Raw genomic sequence first — 22,588 nt, 5'->3', positions numbered from 1 at the left:
AGCTAAAGCAAAACCAAATAAATAAATGAAAGAGCAGAGAGCCCAGAAATAGACTCAAGCATTGATTTTTCTACATTGGCACCCAAGCAATTCAATAAATAAGAACAAATATTTTTAACAAATTGTGTTATAAAAACAGAATGTATACATATGGGAGGAAATCCTAGACTCCTATCTTACATCACGCACAAAATTATTTTTAAAACTTTGCAACTTTGAGTAGGCAAAGAATTTAGATACAGAAAAAATAAAAATAAAATGATAAAAAGGACAATTAAACGTCACAGAAGTTAAACACTTCTGCTCAGTAAAGTATACTAATCACACATTGAAATGTTACTAAGCAATAAAAAGGAACAAACCACTGATACTTGCAAACACATTAATAAACCTCATAAATGCTACATAGCCATAGAGCTGCATTCAAAATAGCATATACAGTGCAATTTCATTCATAGAAATGCAAAGAGGCCCAGAATTACTTTTTAAAGTGGGGCAGTTACTGTGTATCTTGATAAAGGTATCTGTGTATTTGTTAAAACTTATTGAAATGAGTATGTGTATTTCACAGTAAAAAACTTTTTCTCAGAAAACAATTATTTAATTCCAGCTAATGGGTTTGCTTTTCACGGTGATGTTATTTAGCAATTTTGAAATTACTTCCTTTGTTTTTTATACTTGAGCAAATAAGTAAATAAATATGTGGAGGATAACTGGAGACAGGATTCTAACTCTTGGAGAAGAGAGTTACTCATATGAAAAGAGAAAAAGCTACAGTGTTTCTTGTGATAGTGGATTAAAATGTACGTATATATGTACGTATACATATGCATATGTACATATATATGCACATATGTGTATATATAAGTATATATGTATATATAAAGCAGCAGCAGTTTATTCTTTGTAATGATTGATTTTTATATATATATACACATCTATATATAGAGAGAGAGAGAGATAAAAATAAATATACATATTGTATCTTCTGACAGCCTGTAAACAATTATATCCCAGTGACAAAGGACAAATAGTGCTCAGATTTTTATTTCTAAACATCATCCTCTACTCTAAGGAAACATGGACTCTTAGAATGAAAGCTTGATTCCAGTGCTCGGGTAGTAAAAGCACAAGGTAAATTGGAAACATCTTGTCCAGGATGTTAGGAAATAAAGAAAGAATGGAGCACAGAAACCACACTGAGATGGCTCCCACTGGCTAAACCTGGGACAATTTGAGCATGAAAATAACTAATTATCATAATGGATAGACAAATACATTACAGTAGAATGCCCAGTAATAAAAAAATATATATATATATAATTAAGGTATCATCAATAGGTGCTAAAACAAGTAGGTGGCAGGTGAATGAAGAATAGAATAATTACACACTCTCACAATATACCCCCAAGAATTACTTATTAATAGCAAACCAAAAGGAGATAACTTACTGGAGAAACAGCTTACACCAATTTCAAAAAGTGATAAAATTTAACATTACTAATATTCAGACTAACTGACATCAGGTGCCTCCTGATTTGAAGCACTGAAAAGTCATCATACCATTTCTGTGGTATTCCTGCCAAAAATGCGTAGGATGGCTCTGATAATAAGGAAACATCAATCCCAACTGAGACACTATGGTCTTCAAAAATGTCAACATCAAGAATAACAAAGGCTGAGCCTACGTTGCAAACATAAGAAATCTAAAGAGAGAGAGCAATTAAATACAAAAACACATAATCCTGGATTGAGTTTTGAAGCAGAACAAAATAGCTATGAAAGACATTATTGGGGCAGTTGATGAAATTTGAATGTGCACTGGGTAATGCAATACCAATTTTCCAGATTTTGATAACGTCCTTTGGTTATGAAAGACAATGTCCTTATTTTGAAAAAAAGAGACATTAAAATATTTAGGAAAAAAGAATACAACATATTTCAAATGGCCATACAAATATATGTGTATATAAGAAAGAATAATACTGAAAGAAATGGAGCAAAACGTAAGCCAATTGTGAATTGCATAAAGGACACATCGAAATTTCTTTTACTATTTTTGCATATTTTCTCAAAATTTAATGTATCAAAACAAAAATCATACACATACAAATCTATGAGCAACATGAGATTGAAAAGGGGAATGTTTCGAGGGTGATGTAAGGCTAGGAGATAATACTGCAAAAAATATATAGTTCTTGTTTTAAGAATGCATAATTTCTTTAGTTTTAAAAGACACAATTGTTATCCAGTTGAAGGACATTGGAAGAAAGTCTTGGAAAAAACAATGAGAGAGAGAAAAAAAAAGAACTCATTAGTGATAGGATAACTGTCCTTAGAGGAAGGAACACTTGCTTGTGAGTTTTATTTGCAGAATGATGTCTACTAGGAGGACAAAATCAGAGAATCTCAAAGGCCTAACTTGCAAAGGATTTTTTAAATGCCATATGTCACATTCAAAACACAATGACAAAGATTTACTTTTAGTTCTATATATGCTACTTAGTAGTTGCATATATGGTGTAAACCCCAAATATCTGAGACAGCTCTCAGTCAATGTAAAAAGTTTATTTTGCCAAGGTTGAAAACATACCCGTGGCATAGCCTCAGAAGGTACTGACGATATATGCCCAAGGTCGTTGGGGGTGCAGCTTGCCTTTTTACATTTTAGGGATACATAATACATCAATCAGTTCATGTAAGATTTATAGTGGTTCGGCCGGGTGCAGTGCTCACGCCTGTAATCCCAGCACTTTGGGAGACTGAGACGGGTGGATCACGAGGTCAGGAGATCGAGACCATCCTGGCTAACATGGTGAAACCCCGTCTCTACTAAAAATACAAAAAATTAGCCAGTCATAGTGGCGGGCGCCTGCAGTCCCAGCTACTCAGGAGGCTGAGGCAGGAGAATGGCGTAAGTTAACCTGGAAGGCGTAGCTTGCAGTGAGCTGATATCGCACCACTGCACTCCAGCCTGGATGACAGAGCGAGACTCCGTCTCAAAAAAAAAATAAGATTTATGCTGGTTCAATCTGGAAGGGCGGGACAACTCAAAGCAGGAGGCTTCCAGGCCATAGGTAGATTTAAACATATCCTGATTGGCAATTGGTTGAAAGAGTTATTATCTGTAGATAGGAATATCTGGATTATGATAAGGGGTTGTGGATACCTAGGTTTTATTATGCCGATGAAGCCTCCAAGTAGCAGGCTTTAGAGAGAATAGACTGCAAATGTTTCTTTTCAGGCATAAGGTCTGTGTTGATGTTAATGCTGGAGGGGTATAATGAAGCATGTCCAACTCCTTCTTCCCTTCATGGCCTGAACCAGTCTTTCAGGTTAAATTTTAGAGTGCCTGGTCGAAAAGGGAGTTTATTCAGGTGGTTGCAGAGGGCCTTTGAATTTTATTTTTGATTTACAATAGTTGAAAGGTATTAATGCTTAAAATTTGTCATTTGTAAAAAAGAAAAAAGCAACGATGATGACCAATTCAAGATATTTTTATGAAAATGTAATGTCAATTCTATGAAAAATTTTAAAACACTAAACATATTATTTAACAATTAATTAAATACTCTATGAAAAAATTGTTGTGCACATGTATAAATATAAAAGTTATGCCATTTCTCCATATTAGTAGGTACAAATGATATCATGTTTCACCAGATTCCATATTATGTGCTGTAAATAATTGCAAAAAAGAAATATCAATTGCTAAAGTGAATTTTCAGTAAAAGTTTGGACTTAATGTATGATCTTTGGACATAGCATATAATCATTAAGACATATAATCGTTAAGGTTTTTCTTCTCAGACCGGGCATGTTGGCTCATACCTGTAATTCCAGCACTTTGGGAAGCTGAGGCAGGCAGATCACTTGGGATCAGGAGTTCCAGACCAGCCTGGCCCACATGGTCAAACACCGTCTCTACTGAAGATACAAAAATTAGCCAGGTATGGTGGTGGGTGCCAGTAATCCCAGCTACTCAGAAGGCTGAGGCAGGAGAATTATTTAAACTTGGTAGGTGGTTGCAGTGAGCCGAGATCACTCCACCGCACTCCAGCCTGGGTGAGAGACTCAGTCTCGAAAAAAAAAAAAAAGATTCTTCTTGGCACAAACCTACAATAAACTCATTTTTGACAGATGTGCCAGGAACATACAGTGGGTAAAAGATGGTTTCTTCAAGTAATGTTTCTGGAAGAACTGGATATCCATATGCAGAAAAATGAATGTAGACGCTTATTTCTCACCATATAAAAAATCAAATCAAAATGGATTAAAGACTTAATGTAAGAGCTCAAACCATGAACATACTACAAGAAAACATTGGGGAAAATTGCCGGTGCATTGGTCTGGGCAAAAATTTCTTGAGCAATATCCTACAAGCACAGGCAATCAAAGCAAACGTGAACAAATGAGATCATGACAAGTTAAAAAGCTTCTGCACAGCAAATGAAACAATCAACAAAGTGAAGAGACAACCAACAGAAGGGAAAGAACTATTTTTCAAACTGCCCATCTGACAAAGGATTAACAACTAGAATAAATAAGGAGCTCAAACAACTCTATATTAAAAAAATCTAATAATCTGATCAATAAATGAGCAAAATATTTGAATAGACATTCCTCAAAAGATGATCTAAAAGTGGTAAACAAGCATATGAAATGCTCAACATAATTGATCATCAGAGAAATGCAAATCAAAACTACAATGAGATATAATCTCACCCCAGTTAAAATAGTTTTTATCCAAAAGACAGGCAATAACAAATGCTGATGAGGATATGGAGAAAAGGAAATTCTCACGCACTGTTGGTTGGAATGTAAATTAGTACGACCACTATTGAGAACAGTTTCAAGATTTCTCAAAAAACTGAAAATAGAGCTATCATATTACCCAGCAATCTCTCTGCTGAGTATATACTCAGAAGAAAGGAAATCAATATATTGAGGAATTATCTGCAATCCCTGTGTCTTGCAGCAGTATTCACAATAACTAAGATTTTTGAAATAACCTACATTTCCATTAACACATAAATAGATAAAGAATATCTGGTACATATACACGATGGAGTACCATTTATCCATAAAAAAGAATGAGATCTAGTCATTTGCAACAATATGGATGGAACTGGAGGTCATTATGTTAAGTGAAATAAGCCAGGCATGGAAAGACAAACTGCATGTTCTCACTTATTTGTGAGATCTAAGAATCAAAACAATTGAACTCATGGACAGAGAGAGTCGAAAGATGGTTCACAGATGCTGGGAAGGGTGGTGGGGGGTAGCATAGTCAATAATAACTTAATTGCACATTTAAAAATAACTAAATATGTAATTGGATTGTTTGTAACACAAAGGAAAAATGTTTGAGGGGATGGGTCCTCATTCTTCATGTTGCGATTATTTTACACTGCATGCCTGTATCAAAACATCTCATATACCCCATAAATATATTCACCTACTAAGTACCCACAAAAACTAAAAAATAATCAAGTTTTTCTGTCTTTTAGGAATATCTTGTATTTTGAATAGTTCTATCTGTGTTTCACTGGTAAACACAAAATTTTCCAAAAATCAAGCAGCTTCAGGAGATATTTCTAAAGTTTATCTGAGCTACTGTCTTGGAATCTAGGACATTTCTGATACAATGAGTTGCTACACATACTTTAAATGTCAAGACATACTCTCAAGATAATACAGGTTTTTCATGAAGTCTAGCTAAGAATACTGTCACATTTTTAATTCTACACACACTGATTTATGAACAATCCCAGTAGATTTTCCTGACAATTTTTTTTCTTACTTTTGAAGTTTGATCTAGCATTTCTATTAAGTACATTTTCTATTGTCTTCATGGGACACTAACAGTTCTAAAACTAATAAAAATTGCAATCATTACATGTATTTGCAAAAGTTATTTAATATAAAATATTAAAATTGAGTCATGATATTGAATATATAAGCACATTTGTGTATGTAGATATCCTATATGCATACATAATAAAATTCACAAATGTCATACAATTTCAGCAGATTAAGAAAGTCACTTTAGGCCAGATGCAGTGGTTCATGCCTGTAATCTCAGCACTTCGGAAGGCCGAGGCAGGAGGAACACTTGAGACCAGAGATTCAAGACCAGCCTAGGCAACATAGAAACACCTCTGTCTCTATAAAAAATTAACCAAGTGTGATGGCACACACTCCTAGCTACCTGGGAGGCGGAGGTAGGAAGATCATTTGAGTGGAGGAGTCTGAGGCTGCCTGCAGTGAGCTATGTTTGTGCTACTGCAGTCCAGCCTCAGCAACAGAGCAGGATCCTGTCTCTTAAAAAAAAAAAAGAAAGAAAGAAAGAAAAGAAAGAAAGTCACAAAAGGTTTATAAATCATTGATGATAATATATCTAGCTTATAACATAAGCTAGATATTTCAGAATCAAGCAGATGCATATAAAATATAAAAATACTTATAAAATACAAATAATATTCCTTATAATTGTGACAAAGAATACTGACCTAAAATTTCTGGTTTTCAACGTTCTGTATATTCAGAATTAAGCATTTGTTGTCTTAACCTTCTTTGATAATGTATATTATTATCTCATTGTTTTCTCTTTAAAGTCATTGTGTTTATTTATTTGGTAATAGATTTTGACTGTATGATATAGTTTGGCGGTGTCCCACCCAAATGTTGAATTATAGTTTCCCAAATCCCCACATCATGGGAGAGACCTGGTGGGAGGTAACTGAATCATGGGAATGGTTTCCCCAGCGCTATTCTCATGGTAGTGAGTAAGTTCTCACAAGAACTGATGGTTTTATAAGGGGCTTCCCCCTTCACTTGGCTGTCATTCTTTCCCTTCCTGCCATCATGTGAAGAAGGATATATTTGCCTGTCCCTCCACCATGATTGTGTTTCCTGAGGCCTTCCTAGCCATGCAGAACTGTGAGTCAATTAAACCTCATTTTTAAATAAATTACCTAGTCTCAGGCAGTTCTTTATGACAGCGTGAGAATGGACTAATACACTATACAACACACACAAAAAATCTGTCGATTATTTAAATTAAAGTGACTCATAGAATAAGCATTGATATTATGCCTAGGATATTTGTACATGTATCTAATTTTTAAAGGTTAATAAATTTATTTATCATCCCACAATGGCTTTCTCTACTTTCACTTATTCAAATAATAAATAACCCAAACAAATAATTGAAGGCTGATTCTACAGCTACATATTGTATGTACATTATGCAGATATGCACTATACAATGTAATTTAAGTTTGCAAATAAACAAGAAAGGTAAGGAAAGGAGAAAATAATGAAACCTAAATTTAAAATTGCTAATGATGATGCTAATACGGATATTGGATGAAGTGGATGGGATTGCCTACATTTTTTAGTGTAATCCAGGAAACCAATACGGTAAAATGATCTTTAATCATCCATCAACTAAATACAAACTACTTACTCATCAGAAGTTTGACTTCTTTTTATTTAAATCAGAAATTTTTTTCTTTTGTTGAAGACATTTTAAAAAGGATTTTGTGATTCCCAAAATAGATCAAATCGCCATGCAGTGAAAACGTTTTACAAAGTATCTACTTCTTTGCTCTCATACTCCTGGACCATTCTCTCTCTTCTTGCCTGTCAGAGAGGTCTTTATAAGATATTAATCAAATCCTTTCTTCCCCAAATCCTCTGATGGTATTTTATGGAAATTGGAATAAAGTCTAACCTCCTGATTTCTACAAGGCCCTATATGAACTAGTTCTTGGCTAAGTCTCAGGTAGCATCTTACAGCTGTAATAGCATCTTCTCTATTTTTCTTACCAAGCTTCTTAAATGCTACCCGGTTTCTGATTTTCCAATGAGCCAAACTCAGTATAGCTTAGTATTGTTACAAGTGTTTCCTCTTCTTTATTGCTGGATCTTCACATGCATGACTAATTCAGCATATATATATATATATATGTAAAATATATATATATAATTGATACATATAAAATTGATATAGATAAAAAATTGATATATATATAAATTTATATATATATATAAAGAGAGAGAGAGAGAGCAAAAGAGAGAGAGAGGTGGTAGGGGGCGGGGTGGATTGCAGTTCCATATAACAAGACTTGATTGAATATATATGGTCTCCTCTGCTTTGTTGGAAAATGAGATGAAGAAGTACAAGCTGGTAGAATCAACTTCTGCTTTCATACTGAGATAAATTATAATTAATGACTCAAATTTCTTCCTCATGTCATGATATTAGTTTACATTTTCTTCAGGCCATCAGATGATGGATAATCTTTAAGAACTATCATTTCATTTAGTCCTCACAATAATTGTGTGAAAGAGACATTATTATTATTACCATTTTGGAGATAACTCATATAATTTGACTCTGGAGACCTTGCTCCTGACCACTTTGCTATGATTCAGGCTGCATTTTAAAACATTTTTTCACCAAGATAACTAAAGTACTGAACTTGGTTAGTAATCATTAGCTAAAAACTTATTAAAAGTTTGGACAGTAGCTTCTCCAAAAATTATCTTTAACTCTAATGTAAATAAATTAGATACCATATACGATAATTAGTAACAGGAACATTCAATTAATCCAACTGCTATAATTAAGGGAAGTCACAAAAATCTATACATATGCACAAGCATACACACACACTATAAGTATGTAATCATATATAAATGTAATCATTTATATATATATGATTACTTTTCAGGATGGCCTACTTAGACATAGTTCTTGGGCAATCTGTAATTTTAAATCATGGAGAAGCACATTAAATAGTATCATCCGACTCACAAGTATTTTTGAAACAATTCATCAAGAGGCAATTCTATAGAATTGCATTCTCATGGCAGCAAAGAGGGATGTGATTCTAATGATAATCAATAACTGGAAGTCTCTAATGTGTGTGTGGCTATGAGGGTTGCTTTAGTAATATCTGTCTATAAAAACAAGGGCTGAAGAAAGGTCACTCTAAAATGTATTTATGACCAATTTCTCCTGTTAAATACTGGTATGAGAAACAGACTTCCATTGAAACCCTAGCATAGATTTTGGATAAAATTATAATAAATCCACATATGTGTAATTTAGATGAGTGATATGAATTTATGTCTCTATTCCCCCAAATCCTATTTTTTTCCTAGATATTTTCATAGCCGGAACAAAGAGGATTTCTATAGATCAGGCTACAGCTGATTGGGAGTCTCTGCCGAATGCCAGAAAGGTCTTCTGTGACACCAGAAACTGAAGTGAAGCCAAGAAAGACCAGCTCATAAATTACAGCTGCTGAGGTTTTTACTTGCAATTGCCAACATATCTAGCAACAACTTGGTGGCCAACAGATAGTCCTAGAGAGAAAGAGGTCCAGATGTCCCCACCCTGCCAAGTACTCTGCTCATCCCCCATCACAAAGCTGCATAAGCCAAGGAGCTCCTCTAATATACCCAAACATTGAAGCAGAATGTACCTAGGGAGGACAAGTGAAAGACAAAGAAATCCAGGAGACAACTTTTATTTCCTTTTCATATAAAATTGTTTTAGAAATTAGTTCACTATGTTTCAAACTGTATGAGACTAAAATTTAAATCTTTTTCTTCTAAATGATATTTATGGACTTAGAAAAATGATAAGATTACTTTAAGTCAAAAATTTAAAAGCCACAGTTTCTTTGTATAAATAAATACTTACACTCATCTATTAGAACTTTTATAAGTTCATTTTGCAGTTTTAGATTGTGAGTTCAACCTCAAAGTTTAACCTGAAATATTCACATTGGTTACTGATATTTTGTAAAACTTTAGTGGAATTTTCAATTCATTTCTGTAGGCCAGTGCCATAACAAAACATAAAAAGTAAAATTAGGTTATACAGAGTGCTTTTCAATGAGTTTACATTTTTTTTCGTAATGGATATATAGGAAAGATTTCCTAATACATCTTTCTAATCTTAGGATATTTTATTTATCCTCCAGTTTCCAACACAAAAGCCACCAAATATAACATTCATTCTTTTTTATGCAACCAAAAATTTTTAATTTTATATTATGTACAAAACACTCTTTGTAGACTGAAAATACAGAAATAAATATAATACTATTATTAATCACAAAGGGCATATATCACTGAGTATGTGGTTACAAAATCATGCAAATAAGAATAATGAAATGAAGTAAGCTTTGCTATAGAGTCAATTTCTAAGTGCCCTGAGAGGAGAATGGGGAAGTAATAATATTGCTTTGGCTACTTAGAAGTACTTCAAAATGTAGGTAGTCGTTGAGTTGTATCTGAAAGATAAATAATATTTTGTTAGTCAAGTAATGGGAACAATTTTATTTCAAGTAATTAGAGTAGCTTGTGTAAAGGCACAATACTGTTAAGAAAATGTGTATTTATATCATATTAAATAATTTCAATGTGGCCAATGCATAGGAGGCATAGTAGTGAGGGATGGAAGATACTATTGGGATGGAATATGATGATAGGACAGGTCCAGTCATCAAATGATATCAAATAAGGAATTGCCAATTACTTAATACTAAACAAAAAAGTAGCATTATCCCATTGATAGAGACATCTGCACTCTAACTGGATCTCTGAAGTACCTCCATTCTTTTATAAGTAGGCACTTCATGAAATAGCTATTAATAATAGGAGCATTTACTCTATATCTTATTACCCTTAGGTGAAAAGTGTCCCCAAACTCCCTAATACCTAAGAGACAAGTCGATGCTCCTTTGTATGGTATGTAAGACACTTCACAATCTGGCTAGGCTAGCTTTTCCAGCAAACCTCCCACTTTACTTTCTCCCACACATTACACCCCAGCCTTAGGGAAATCTGCTGTTCTCGTCCATGTTTCAACTCAGTCTAATTATCACTTCCTCTTTTAAACCTTTCCCTGGTGCCGTTAGGCAGTCAGTCATAGCCCTCTGTCTGCTCCCACGAAAGGAAGTAATTGGCTGTCCTTCAAGGATCTTATGGAGAATATTCCAGTACTGAGACAGGTGCTAGATTAAATAACCTCAAAGGTCACTCCAGCTCTTCATTACTTTTCTACAAACAGTTATGTTTGCATAAAATTACCCACATCAACAAGACCAGTTACAACTGACATTTTTGCATTTAAGGGATTTAAATACAATAAAGCTCTGCCTAATTTACCAACTGCATTTTTTTTCTAGTTTAGAACGTCTTGTGTCTTTCAGAATGGGGGCACTACATTTTACATTAGATAGGCATATAGATATATTAGTATATTAGGTAAATACATTACCTATCATCTGTAGCATGGTATTATACAGTATTTTAATTTGCTAGGGCTGTTGTAACAAAGTTCCACAAACTGCGTGCCTTAAATAACAGAAATTTATTGTCTCACAGTTCTGGAGGCTAAAAGTCCAAAATCAAAGTATCAGTAGGGTTGGTTCCTTCTAAGGGCTGTGAGGGGGAACCTGTTCCCTCCCTCTCCCAAAGCTTCTGGTGGTATGCTGGCCACCTCTGGCATCATTTCACTTCAGGAAACATCCCCCAATCTCTCCCTTCATTTTCACATAGGATTATCGTTGTGTGCATATCCAGATCCAGATATCCCTTTTTTATAGTTGTACCAGTCATACTAGATTAGGACGCGTACTCCAGTAAGACCTCATCTTAAGTAATTACATCGCAATGACCCTATTGCCATATAAGGTCACATTTTGAGGTACTAGGGTTTAGGTCTTAAATATAGAAATTTGGGGACACACAGTTCAACTCATAGCATATAGATATTATTGTAATATTGATATATTGTATTGTATTATCCATTATATTATATTGTACAATATAGCAGCTATATTATATTCTATTATAGATTGTTGTAATCTATTATATTGTAATCTATACTATATTATCTATACTATTGTATGTTACTATATTAGATAGTATATGTATTATTGTAACAATATATGCATATAGGTATAATACATAGATAGTATATACTATAATATTAGCATGTTGTCATATTAGATAGCTGTATTAGTATATTTTATATTACATGAGTAAAAATGTATTATTTATACTGTGTTCTCTTCTTTTTATTGTTAAAGTAATTAACCCTACAATAGCAGTTGAAAATACAGGCACTATGAATCAATATTGTGTCTTATATTAATATGCTTTTCAGTGTGCATGTGTGGGAGTGTAATTGTCATTTGCTAAAACCTATTTTAGCTTGATATTCAAAAATAACTAGTTACATGGTAGCTGGTGAAGAAAATAGCACCATCTAAGACAAAATGGGTGTTACAAAGTGACAATGCTTTTAGTGAAACAGCTCTTCTGTGTTCTTTTTTTTATTAATAGGCTGGACTCCTCTCTCCTACTATCACTTCCAACAATTCTCTGTTTCAATCAGTTTGGAGAAGTATCTAAGTAGCAGAATCCTCGGTAATTCATACAAGAACAAACCCTTTGTTAACTGAGGCAAGATTTTAATGATTCTCTGGCAAGATGGCATTAATTGTTTTCAAGAAACATATAGTCATTTCTAAGCTCCAGTTTAGGTTCTAGCTGGGATTCCTGCTATATGAAGACTGACTGGTTTGTATTCTATTCTGCCACATATTAACTTCACGCCTCTACGTCCTCATTTATATGAAAGTAAAAATAATATTATTGAGAGTACCAGTAGAACATGTGTTAAACAGTCACTCATCCCATACTTAGTGTAGGAATTCAATAAATGAGAATTATAATCATCATTATAATTTTCATCATCATCATCATCATGTTTGAAAGAACATAAGCCGAAGTAATAACAATGTCTTATCTCTATATGTTGGGGTTCAGTCTGATCATTTTATATAATACTTTTAACATGTTTTCCAGTTCTTTGAAAAACCATGAATTGTAGGAGTAATAAGTAAAACAGTGTTTTAAAATGAAATTCAAAAAAATCCAACAGTATTAACCCAATAGGATTAATAAACTCTGAGTTCTTTATTGTATAAAATAATGTAACCAAACAGTGTAGTACTGGTACCAAAATAAATATACAGACCAATGGAACAGAACAGAGGCCTCAGAAATCTACACATCTACAACCATCTGATCTTTGACAAACCTGACTGAAGCAAGCAATGGAAAAGATTCACTATTTTATAAATGGTGTTGGGAAAAATGGCTAGCCATATGCAGAAAACTGAAACTGGACACCTTCCTTAAGCCTTATACAGAAACTAACTCAAGATGGATTAAAGACTTAAACATAAGATCTAATACCATAAAAACCCTAGAAGAAAACCTAGGCAATACCATTCAGGACATAGGCATGGGCAAAGACTTCATGACTAAAACAACAAAAGCAATGGCAACAAAAGTCACAACTGACAAATGGGATCTAATTAAACAAAAGAGCTTCTGCACAGCAAAAGAAACTGTCATCAGAGTGAACAGGCAACCTACAGAATGGGAGAAAAATTTTGCAATCTATCCATCTGACAAAGGGCTAATATCCAGAATCTACAAAGAAGTTAAACAAATTTACAAGACAAAAACAAACAACCCCATCAAAAAGTGGGCAAAGAATATGAACAGACACTTCTCAAAAGAAGACATTTATGCAGCCAACAAACATATGAGAAAAAGCTCATCATCACTGGTCATCAGAGAAATGCAAATCAAAACCACAATGAGATACCATCTCACACCAGTTAGAATGACGATCATTAAAAAGTCAGGAAACAACAGATGCTGGAGAGAATGTGGAAAAATAGGAACACTTTTACACTGTTGGTGGAACTGTAAACTAGTTCAACCATTGTGGAAGTCAGTGTGGTGATTCCTCAAGGATCTAGAACCAGAAATACCATTTGACCCAGCAATCCCATTACTGGGTATATACCCAAAAGATTATAAATCATTCTACTATAAAGACACACGTGCACATATGTTTATTAAGGGACTCTTTACAATAGTAAAAAATTGGAACCAACCCAAATGCCCATAATGATAGACTGGATGAAGAAAATGTGGCACATATACACCATGGAATACTAAGCAGCCATAAAAAAGGATGCTTTCATGTCCTTTCCAGGGATATGGATGAAGCTGGAAACCACAATTCTCAGCAAACTAAGACAGGAACAGAAAACCAAATACCACATGTTCTCACTCATAAGTGGGAGTTGAACAATGAGAACACATGGACACAGGGAGGGGAACATCACACACCAGGGCCTGTCAGGGGGTAAGGGTCTAGGGGAGGGATTGCATTAGGAGAAGTACCTAATGTAGATGATGGGTTGATGGGTGCAGCAAACCATCATGGCACGTGTATACCTGTGTAAGAAACCTGCACGTTCTGCACATGTATCCCAGAACTTAAAGTATAATTTTAAAAAAAACTGGCAAAATGTTAATGATTAGTAAATTTTTAAAAAAGAGTATAAAGAAGTTTTTTGTATTATCCTAGATTTTCTGTATATTAGACATAATTTTAAAATTAAGTTTTTGAGTGTCTGCTCTGAAAAAACAAGTAGCTCAGATATCTAAGGAACAGAGAGTTTGTGAGGTCTAGGGTCCTACTCAATTGTGGGAACTTCATCTCAAGTCTCTTCCTTAGCGTTTCTGAAATCATTCTTCAAAGTTGGAGGGCACTCAATAAATATATAAATACTGAACAAAAAATATTGTAGCAATAACTCTATATCAAACCAAAGTGTGTAAAGTAATTATTTATTACACTAAAACACATATTAATAATTTTAACAAATTTGAAAAGAACACAAACACAAATTGCTACTTGTTTTCATCTCATTTGTTGACAATGGAGCCTTAGAGCCATCTGATAAGTTTCCATTGTTATTTTTCATCTCCTTTCATTTTTGTACATTTTGCCCTTTAAAAACATATTTAGGAGAGACTATCTTTGCCCTTTTCTGCACTATTTACCTTGCATTGTCAATTGTCCAAGGTTAACTTTGCTTCACCAGGATTTACAGATAGTATTTTCTGGCTTGCATTTTTCTATCCCTTTGCATTCAACTTTGTTGTGTCCTCTGATTTAGGTATTTATCTTAAAACAACATACATCTAAATTATAGCTTCTACCTGATCAAAGATGTTTAAATTATCTAATATGAAGCTAAGCCTGTTTACATCTGTCATAATTACTGACAGTTTGAACTCTTTTATGGTGTTTTGACATAATTATATTTGTTCTTACCCTCTTTTCTGACTTTTTTAGGTTAATTTTTCTTTATTCCCTTAATTTTCATCTTCAGAGACACATATGACAAATTTCTTTCTAATATTTCCTTTAACTGTTAATATTTAAAAATCTACTTTTTTCCTAAATATGAATCAATGCCGGCTTTTTTATGCAAAACACAACAAATAACATGGTATATTTTAGTTTCTTTGAAATTTTCCTCTCCTGATTCCCATGTTATTGTTGCATAATGTTTAGTAGAAATGTCTTAACAATAAACACTCTGTCAATTTTTTCTCTTATTTCCTATTGTCAATATTTAGTAAATTTATTACTATGCTTTACCAGTAGTCATCCTTGTTAACTTTTTGTCCTTTTTTTTTTGCATTCTTTTTTTTTCTTTACTTGCAGAAGCCCATGCTTTGATAGTTCCTTTATGGGAATAATCTAAGAAATATAAATTTCCCTTTTTAGATACTATAGCCAAAAGAAAACTTTGTTGTCTTGATTTTATTCTTCTGTAGATAACCTTACTTTGCATCTCTGGTAGATTCCAGGATTTTCTCTCTGCCTGAAGAGGTGCAATTTTACTACAATGTATCCATTCCACACTCAGAGGGCTTCTCAGTTAGACAACTTGTTTCTTCACTTCAGAATAATCTCAGATAATATTTTTTTTCAAATACTGTCTCTCCACCATTACTTTATTTCCTTCTGCTTATTCTTTCTTGGACAAAATATTACAGGATTCCTTTGGTGCTGTTTTGCCAGCTGGAAATCTCTGTGGCCGTAGCCACCTCTGCTCAGGCCTCACTCAGCCCACTGGGCTCGCTCCGCTCACTCAGCCCAGCAGGCGGCACTGTGCCCACACTCCAGCCTGGATCCCTCACCTACTGTGGCTCCGAGCTCAGCCCATGGATGGACAGGGCATGCCTTGAGCAGCTTCTACATTGGGCGCAGGTTTCTAGAAGAGAGGAATGTGGTGGCACCCAAGAACTAGGAGATGCCAGCAATTGTGTGGCCCCAAGAGGTGTTACAGCTCTTGCTCGAGGTGTCCTGAGGTCTGAGCCCCCAGGAAATGTTGCAGCTCTTCACTCCCATAGCTCAGGGAGTGCGAGCATCTCACAGCTTCGTCTCTCATAGTCTGGGGAGCTGAGCATGTTACAGCTCTTTTATTCTCACTCTCTGCAGCTCAGCAAGCCAGCCAGGAGTGTTACAGGTTTTTTCACACCTGCCATTTGGTGTATTCTGGGTTCTTGTCCTGAGACCAAGAGAAATGAGGTATGTGGACACTGGAGAGTGAGCAAGGCAGAGAATAATTTTATTGAGCAACAGAAAAGCTCTTGACAAAGAGAGGGGACCTGAAGTGGGTAGCCCTCTGTGTGGCTGAGTCTAGGGTTTTTATGGGTTTAGAATAGGGGAGTGCATGCTGATTGGTCAATGGGTGGTCCTGGAAAAAGCACCATTCCATTGGTTAAAAGGCATCATCCAGAAGGAACCAATTGAGAGAGACAGAGAGTAAGACAGGGATAAAAGTTCTCACTCAGGTCATGGACTCTACCCATAAGCAGCAGCTCAGTTTTCAAGCTTTAAACTGTATTTGACTTGAAGATCGGGTGTTTCACCAGGGACCTGTCCCTGTCTGCCTAGGAATTTCTCTGTCTCCTGTCACTATCAGTATGCTACAGGGCCTCCTTGTATCTCCATGCCCCCTATTCTGTCTTTCTTGTCTGCCATCTTTTTACTCCTCTGTCTTGCATTTTGGTGCATGCTTTTGCTCTACCTTTTAATTCATTAAGTATTGGCACAGAAATTTTAATCTTAGTGTTTCCAAGTCTTCATCTCATCATAGAATATATAGAAAACATTAATACTTAGAGGGCACCCTTGAGTAAATGGCAAGTCTGCTCACTCCAGTTGTTTGTTTTAAATTTAGTAGGATAATTTATGTTCTTTCAGTAATGTCTCCAGGATTTATAGCTAGTGTTATTCATCAAGCATTGTCATTAATATCTCCAGATTCACCAGTTTCTAATGAAAATATTTTTTCTTCGACAATCGGTTTTTGTGGTTTATATATATCAACTGACATGTTATCATTGTAGTTATTAATCATAGTCTTCAGCAACCATATCCTTCTATTTCTCTTGTTTTATTAACATCAAATGATGTTGATAAGTGCCTTACAAGCTAGGTAAGAGAATCGTTCTGCACTTATGAGTGTTACTTTGTCTTCAGATATTAGCTGCAAGACATTGTGATTAGCTTATTGAGTTCAGTGTGATTCTTTTGTTATGTCCTCATAAAAGGTTATAGTTTCAATTTTATTTCTGCCCATGATGAATATTTTTGTAGTAATTTCTAAGTATAATAGTATAATTCTTAGTGGCATTGCTGATGTAACTATTCAATCCATTACATCATTGCTGAATTTTATAAATTTTCAGTAACGTTTTTAGCTTAAGAGTAAGAAGAATTATTGAGGCACACAAAAATACACTTGTGTATGTTAATGTTTTTTCTTCCCTCCTTGCTTTTTTTTTACTTTCTTCATTTTTGTCTCTTTCTTTCATTCTTTCTTCCTTTCTTTCTTTTCTGTTTCTTTATTTTTAAATCATATTTATGTGTGACTTTGATGACTGAAATAAAAAACATCATTTATTATGCTTGGACCATAAAGTACGTACATATCAAATTATTTTAAATGTCAAACACTTAAGTACAAACATTTTAGCTTCAAAATTCACTTTTTAAATAATGTTTTTAAAATTGCAATGAAAATGTTGGAAAAAATCTAGCATCTTTTCAATATCTTTTAAATAAAGTAGGGAATATTAAAACAGACATTTTGTTTAATTCAGTAAGTAGAGCCCTATGAAATCATAAGAGTTATATGATAATTTAATAGATAAATGACATAATTATATATAATAATTTATGTGTGACAAAGTACTTAGAAAATCAATTTTAAGATGCTTCTTTTATATACTAATAGCTAGTTTTTAAATAAATAATGTTTTCAATTTGTAAAAAACAGTTCATTATGACATTTCATCAAATTTCAAACTGTGGCTGAGATTAGATGATGAGAATCACAATTTCTAGAAAAATTCAACAATAATCCTAGATTATAGAAAAATATGTACAGAATTAAATATACTTTATATGTTTACAAAACAAGAAATGACATTGAAAAGGAAAATTGTAATAAATAATCATCTAAGTAGAATATTTAACTACAATGTGGTCTGTATATGTGTGTCCTGCCAAAATTTATATATTGAAAGAAATCACCAATGTGATGGTATTAGGAGTTGGGGCCTTTGGGGGATGATTATGTCATGAGAGCAGAGCCCTCAGCAGTGACATTAGCGCCCTCATAAGAAAGGTCCCAGAGCTGTCTTGCCTCTTTTACCATGTGAGAACATGAGAAAGTCCTACCCATGAACCAGGAGGAACACCCTTATCAGACTCTGAATTTGCCAGAAATTTAACTGTGGACTTCTCAGCCTCCAGAACTATGGGAAATAATTTTGTGTTGTTTATAAACCACCCACTTAATGGTATCTTGTCATAGCAGCCAAAACTAAGACAAACTGGAAGGTTGAAGAGGGGATCACTGGTAGTGTGGCCAGTACCAAGCTCTTTCTAGTGGCAGGGACTAAGTATAAAGTCACACAATTATACATGTACATTGAATTCAGAAATTTTAGAAGAGAAACACAAAAATGTTCCACATTAATTTCAACTATAGGCTTTTTAATGGTTTTAAAGTCATTTGAAATTAAAATTTAGGATAATTTATATCTCGCAGTAAGCTATAACATACTCAAAGAACAATGGTGTTAGGAAGCTCTGAGCTCCTTCACTCTAAAAATATGACAAATGTTTAAATTAAAATAACCCTATTTTTTATTTTCAGATTTTTATAAACTATTATGGTCATTTCATGGAATCTATGTTTCCCAAAACTTTTTGAATATTAAAAACCACTGGCAGTATCTTAGAGTCAACTTACAAACTCAGATTCTACTAAAACCTCTAAGCATGTCACCTGGATAACTCTAGTTTTCAAACACTTTGCCAAAGATTCTAATAAAGATTAAAAGCCACACTTTAAATACAGACTTTTTACAACCCCTCTCAGCCTGCTATGCATTCTTTACGAACTCTATTGTGAATTTCCATAGCTTGAGTCTGTAGACGGTTTTCCATGTAGTAGTAATACTTTCCATATATACATATATATATATATATATATATTCTATAGCTTTTGCTTATTAATTTACTCTCAGCAATAATCTTCTTCCACCTTTTCTCTGTAGGGTGTGTCCACTGTTACCCTTTTCTGGTAAATTCCAGATCAGTGCTCACCTATGTGAATGTACAAGAAGTTCAAATGCCCTTGTGAATTAAAGTGACTTTTGTCTTAAATTTAACTCCCATTTTCTTTTTGCTAAAGCTGACACCTAGTGAGATTTAGGTTTTTGATCTTTTAGTGGTTGATTCTCCTGTATTTCAGCTTGGATAGGGTACTATCTTTACCTGAGCCCCAAGAGAGCAGAGAGATATATTCTGGTCCTTATTCATAGGCAATGTAATACCTTTTTGGCTTCAGGCTTTATTCAGGCTTGTTTTAACGATGAGTTCTCTGTGAGTTTTAAGTCCTGCTTTTTAAGTTTCGTATTTGCTCCTTGTCCTTTTGCGGTCCCTGTGAATTTAACACCTGCTCACAATTCTGGATATCCATACTATTTCTGATCGCTTAGAGATTTCCTTTTCTTATTTTTGAATGTGGCTTTCTAGGAAAAATTCAATGACTATTCCTTTACAACAGAAAGTAGGATTTCCTAGATGCCATTAATTCGTCATCTTGACCGAAAATCTTAAACACTGACTCTTTAAATATAATAATATACTTCTCTGAAACAATGTTCTTTAGATTAGTAAAAAATATATATTTTTTTATTTTATTTTTGAAAGTCATAGCTTTTCTTGACAAATGAACTAAAACCTCAATGTTATCCTTAAAGGGATAAACCAGATTCTTAATAAAACTGAAAATAAATTAACACATTTTACTCAGAAATGTACATTAATATATTGCTGGAAATTTCGAAACACTACAATGTTCTCCTAAAATGTGATCCAACTTTTATCTAAAATCCAGAATATGAAATTGGATGTTCTTCACATTTTAATTGTGACTTATTAGTGGTTTAATACAGCAATCAGAAATTTACTAGGCTCTCAGGATACTTCTAACTTTAAATATTTAAGCTTATTTTTCTAGTACAAACCAGGCCCTGATATTGCTATAGCAATGGTCAAATGACAACCACAGAAAACGATATTTTTGAGGCAGAATAACAAAACAGACTTAATTTGCTCAGAATGATTATATTTCCACCTTTGTCCTAGTTAAAAGTCAAATCCTAATTGCTCTATTCCTGTTTGTAAAATATTAGAATGGCCTTAATAATTCTATATTATATACTATGTAAAGATTTCAAAAAACTTGATCTATTAGAATTTTTACTACCAATCTTAAATTAACTTCCATCTTCTTGTTGTTAAAATCTTTTCTGTGCCTTAGGTTATTGTATGTAATACATTTGCAGGTAGTTGAAATCATAAAAATGTGTAGCAATTTTATAAATTTGCCATGAGAATGCTTGTTCCTCTGTATACATTCTCTCTATGAAAGATTTTTATATTAGTCTTTCTCTCAAAAAGAACTATTCCTAGCCAATACTATTTTCTTTAATTCATAAACTTTTTTTCTACCACTGCACAGCCTTGTTTTTTTTTTTACTTTCTATATATGATTTCTTTACACATTTATTATTTTTCTGTGACACAATACTGTACTTCTATCTTCAATATTTCTTCTTCCCAATAATAGAAAGTAAACTTATTCAGCAACAAAGCACTGATAATTTTTAAATGCAAGGGTAATGTTTCAAAAACCGAGTATTAGTTTGAAAAGTTAAAACTTGGCAGGCATGCTTTATAGTTCTGATATTCTATCAAATTTTAATAGTTTTAATTGCCTAATTATCTGCTCCAGTGCAATAATAAAGCGTTTTAATATTTCATTTTCTACTACAGAGAAAGGTATTCCAGTCTGTGCTAGAGAAACTTCTAACCCTTTGTTCAATGCTAAGTTGAAGTTCTTTAGTATAATCTTCTGCTTTCGTAAGCTAGCTCCATCTGTCATCTCACTTTTGTCCTCTCCACCACCCTCCTTACCCAAATGTTACTTGTTTATTCAAAGAACACCTCGTTTTCTTTTTTCTTTCTTTTTTTTTTAGTTTTTTGTCAATAAAACTAAGCAGCTATGCTTTTTTATATCCATTTTTATATTCTTCAATAAATGTCTATTTCTATGTGTGTGTTCTTTAATGCAGGCAATAACTTCGTTTCTGAATCTTATATGCCTCTCCATGTCTCTGAATTCTTTTTCTCCCTACTCCCGATCTTGCCATTAGCACCTCCCTTAATCTGCTGGTCTGTGCTGTACTGAATAGTTAGGAGAGAATCAATGCTTCTTTTCAGGCACTGACAGGAAGAACTGCCTTGGGCACACTCAACAGAACAAGGGACCATGAGGTCAACAACAATAAGAAGATTTAAAGACAACTTCTAGGCACTGAATTCTTACTTAGGAAATTCTGTGATCTATTTTGTGTCTCCTTTATTGAACTGATCAATCTAAAAAGAAATAATACATATGAAAAATGCATTTATTTACAATTTCAAGAATTTACTTCTCATACATCATCACACAAGACATTCTAGGATTTTATGCACAGAAATGCTGTCATGCATGTTCAAATTAGTACTATTTTTGTACTCAAGATCAGAACTCTGTTTTTGTTTTCCACCCTAATCTCAGCCTTGTAGCCCATCAAGTTGTTCAGCCTTGTTTTCTTATTTTGCTGCTACCTGCTGGTTCTGAAATTTCTGACATCTCATACATGAAAATGTTTACTTTAAGTTTAGTTATAAGGTAACAATAGGATTAACCAACAGAAATCAGGCCTTTAACATACTTCAGTGATGATGCTTATCAGCTTGGGAAATACTTAAAATCATTTTTTTTTCCTGGGGAAAAGGTGAAGCTCAATTGAGAAAATTAATGGAAAGCCAAAACAGCCAATTTTTGAAAATGATTTATCTCTAATATAATTTTTTTCTTCATAAAGAAGTCAATTCATTGCAATTCACTGGAAAATGTTAAACATAAAAAAAAGTTTTCATGAGTAATACAACTACTCCCATGTTAAACACAATGCATTTCAATAACATGTCTATTAGATATTAACTATAACTATCTTCACTTAATTAGTGATTAAGGGGAAAAAC

The sequence above is a fragment of the Pan troglodytes genome, chromosome 14 (assembly GCF_028858775.2).
Source record: "Pan troglodytes isolate AG18354 chromosome 14, NHGRI_mPanTro3-v2.0_pri, whole genome shotgun sequence".
NCBI classification, from domain to species: Eukaryota; Metazoa; Chordata; class Mammalia; order Primates; family Hominidae; genus Pan; species Pan troglodytes.
This window is presented reverse-complemented; position numbering follows the sequence as displayed.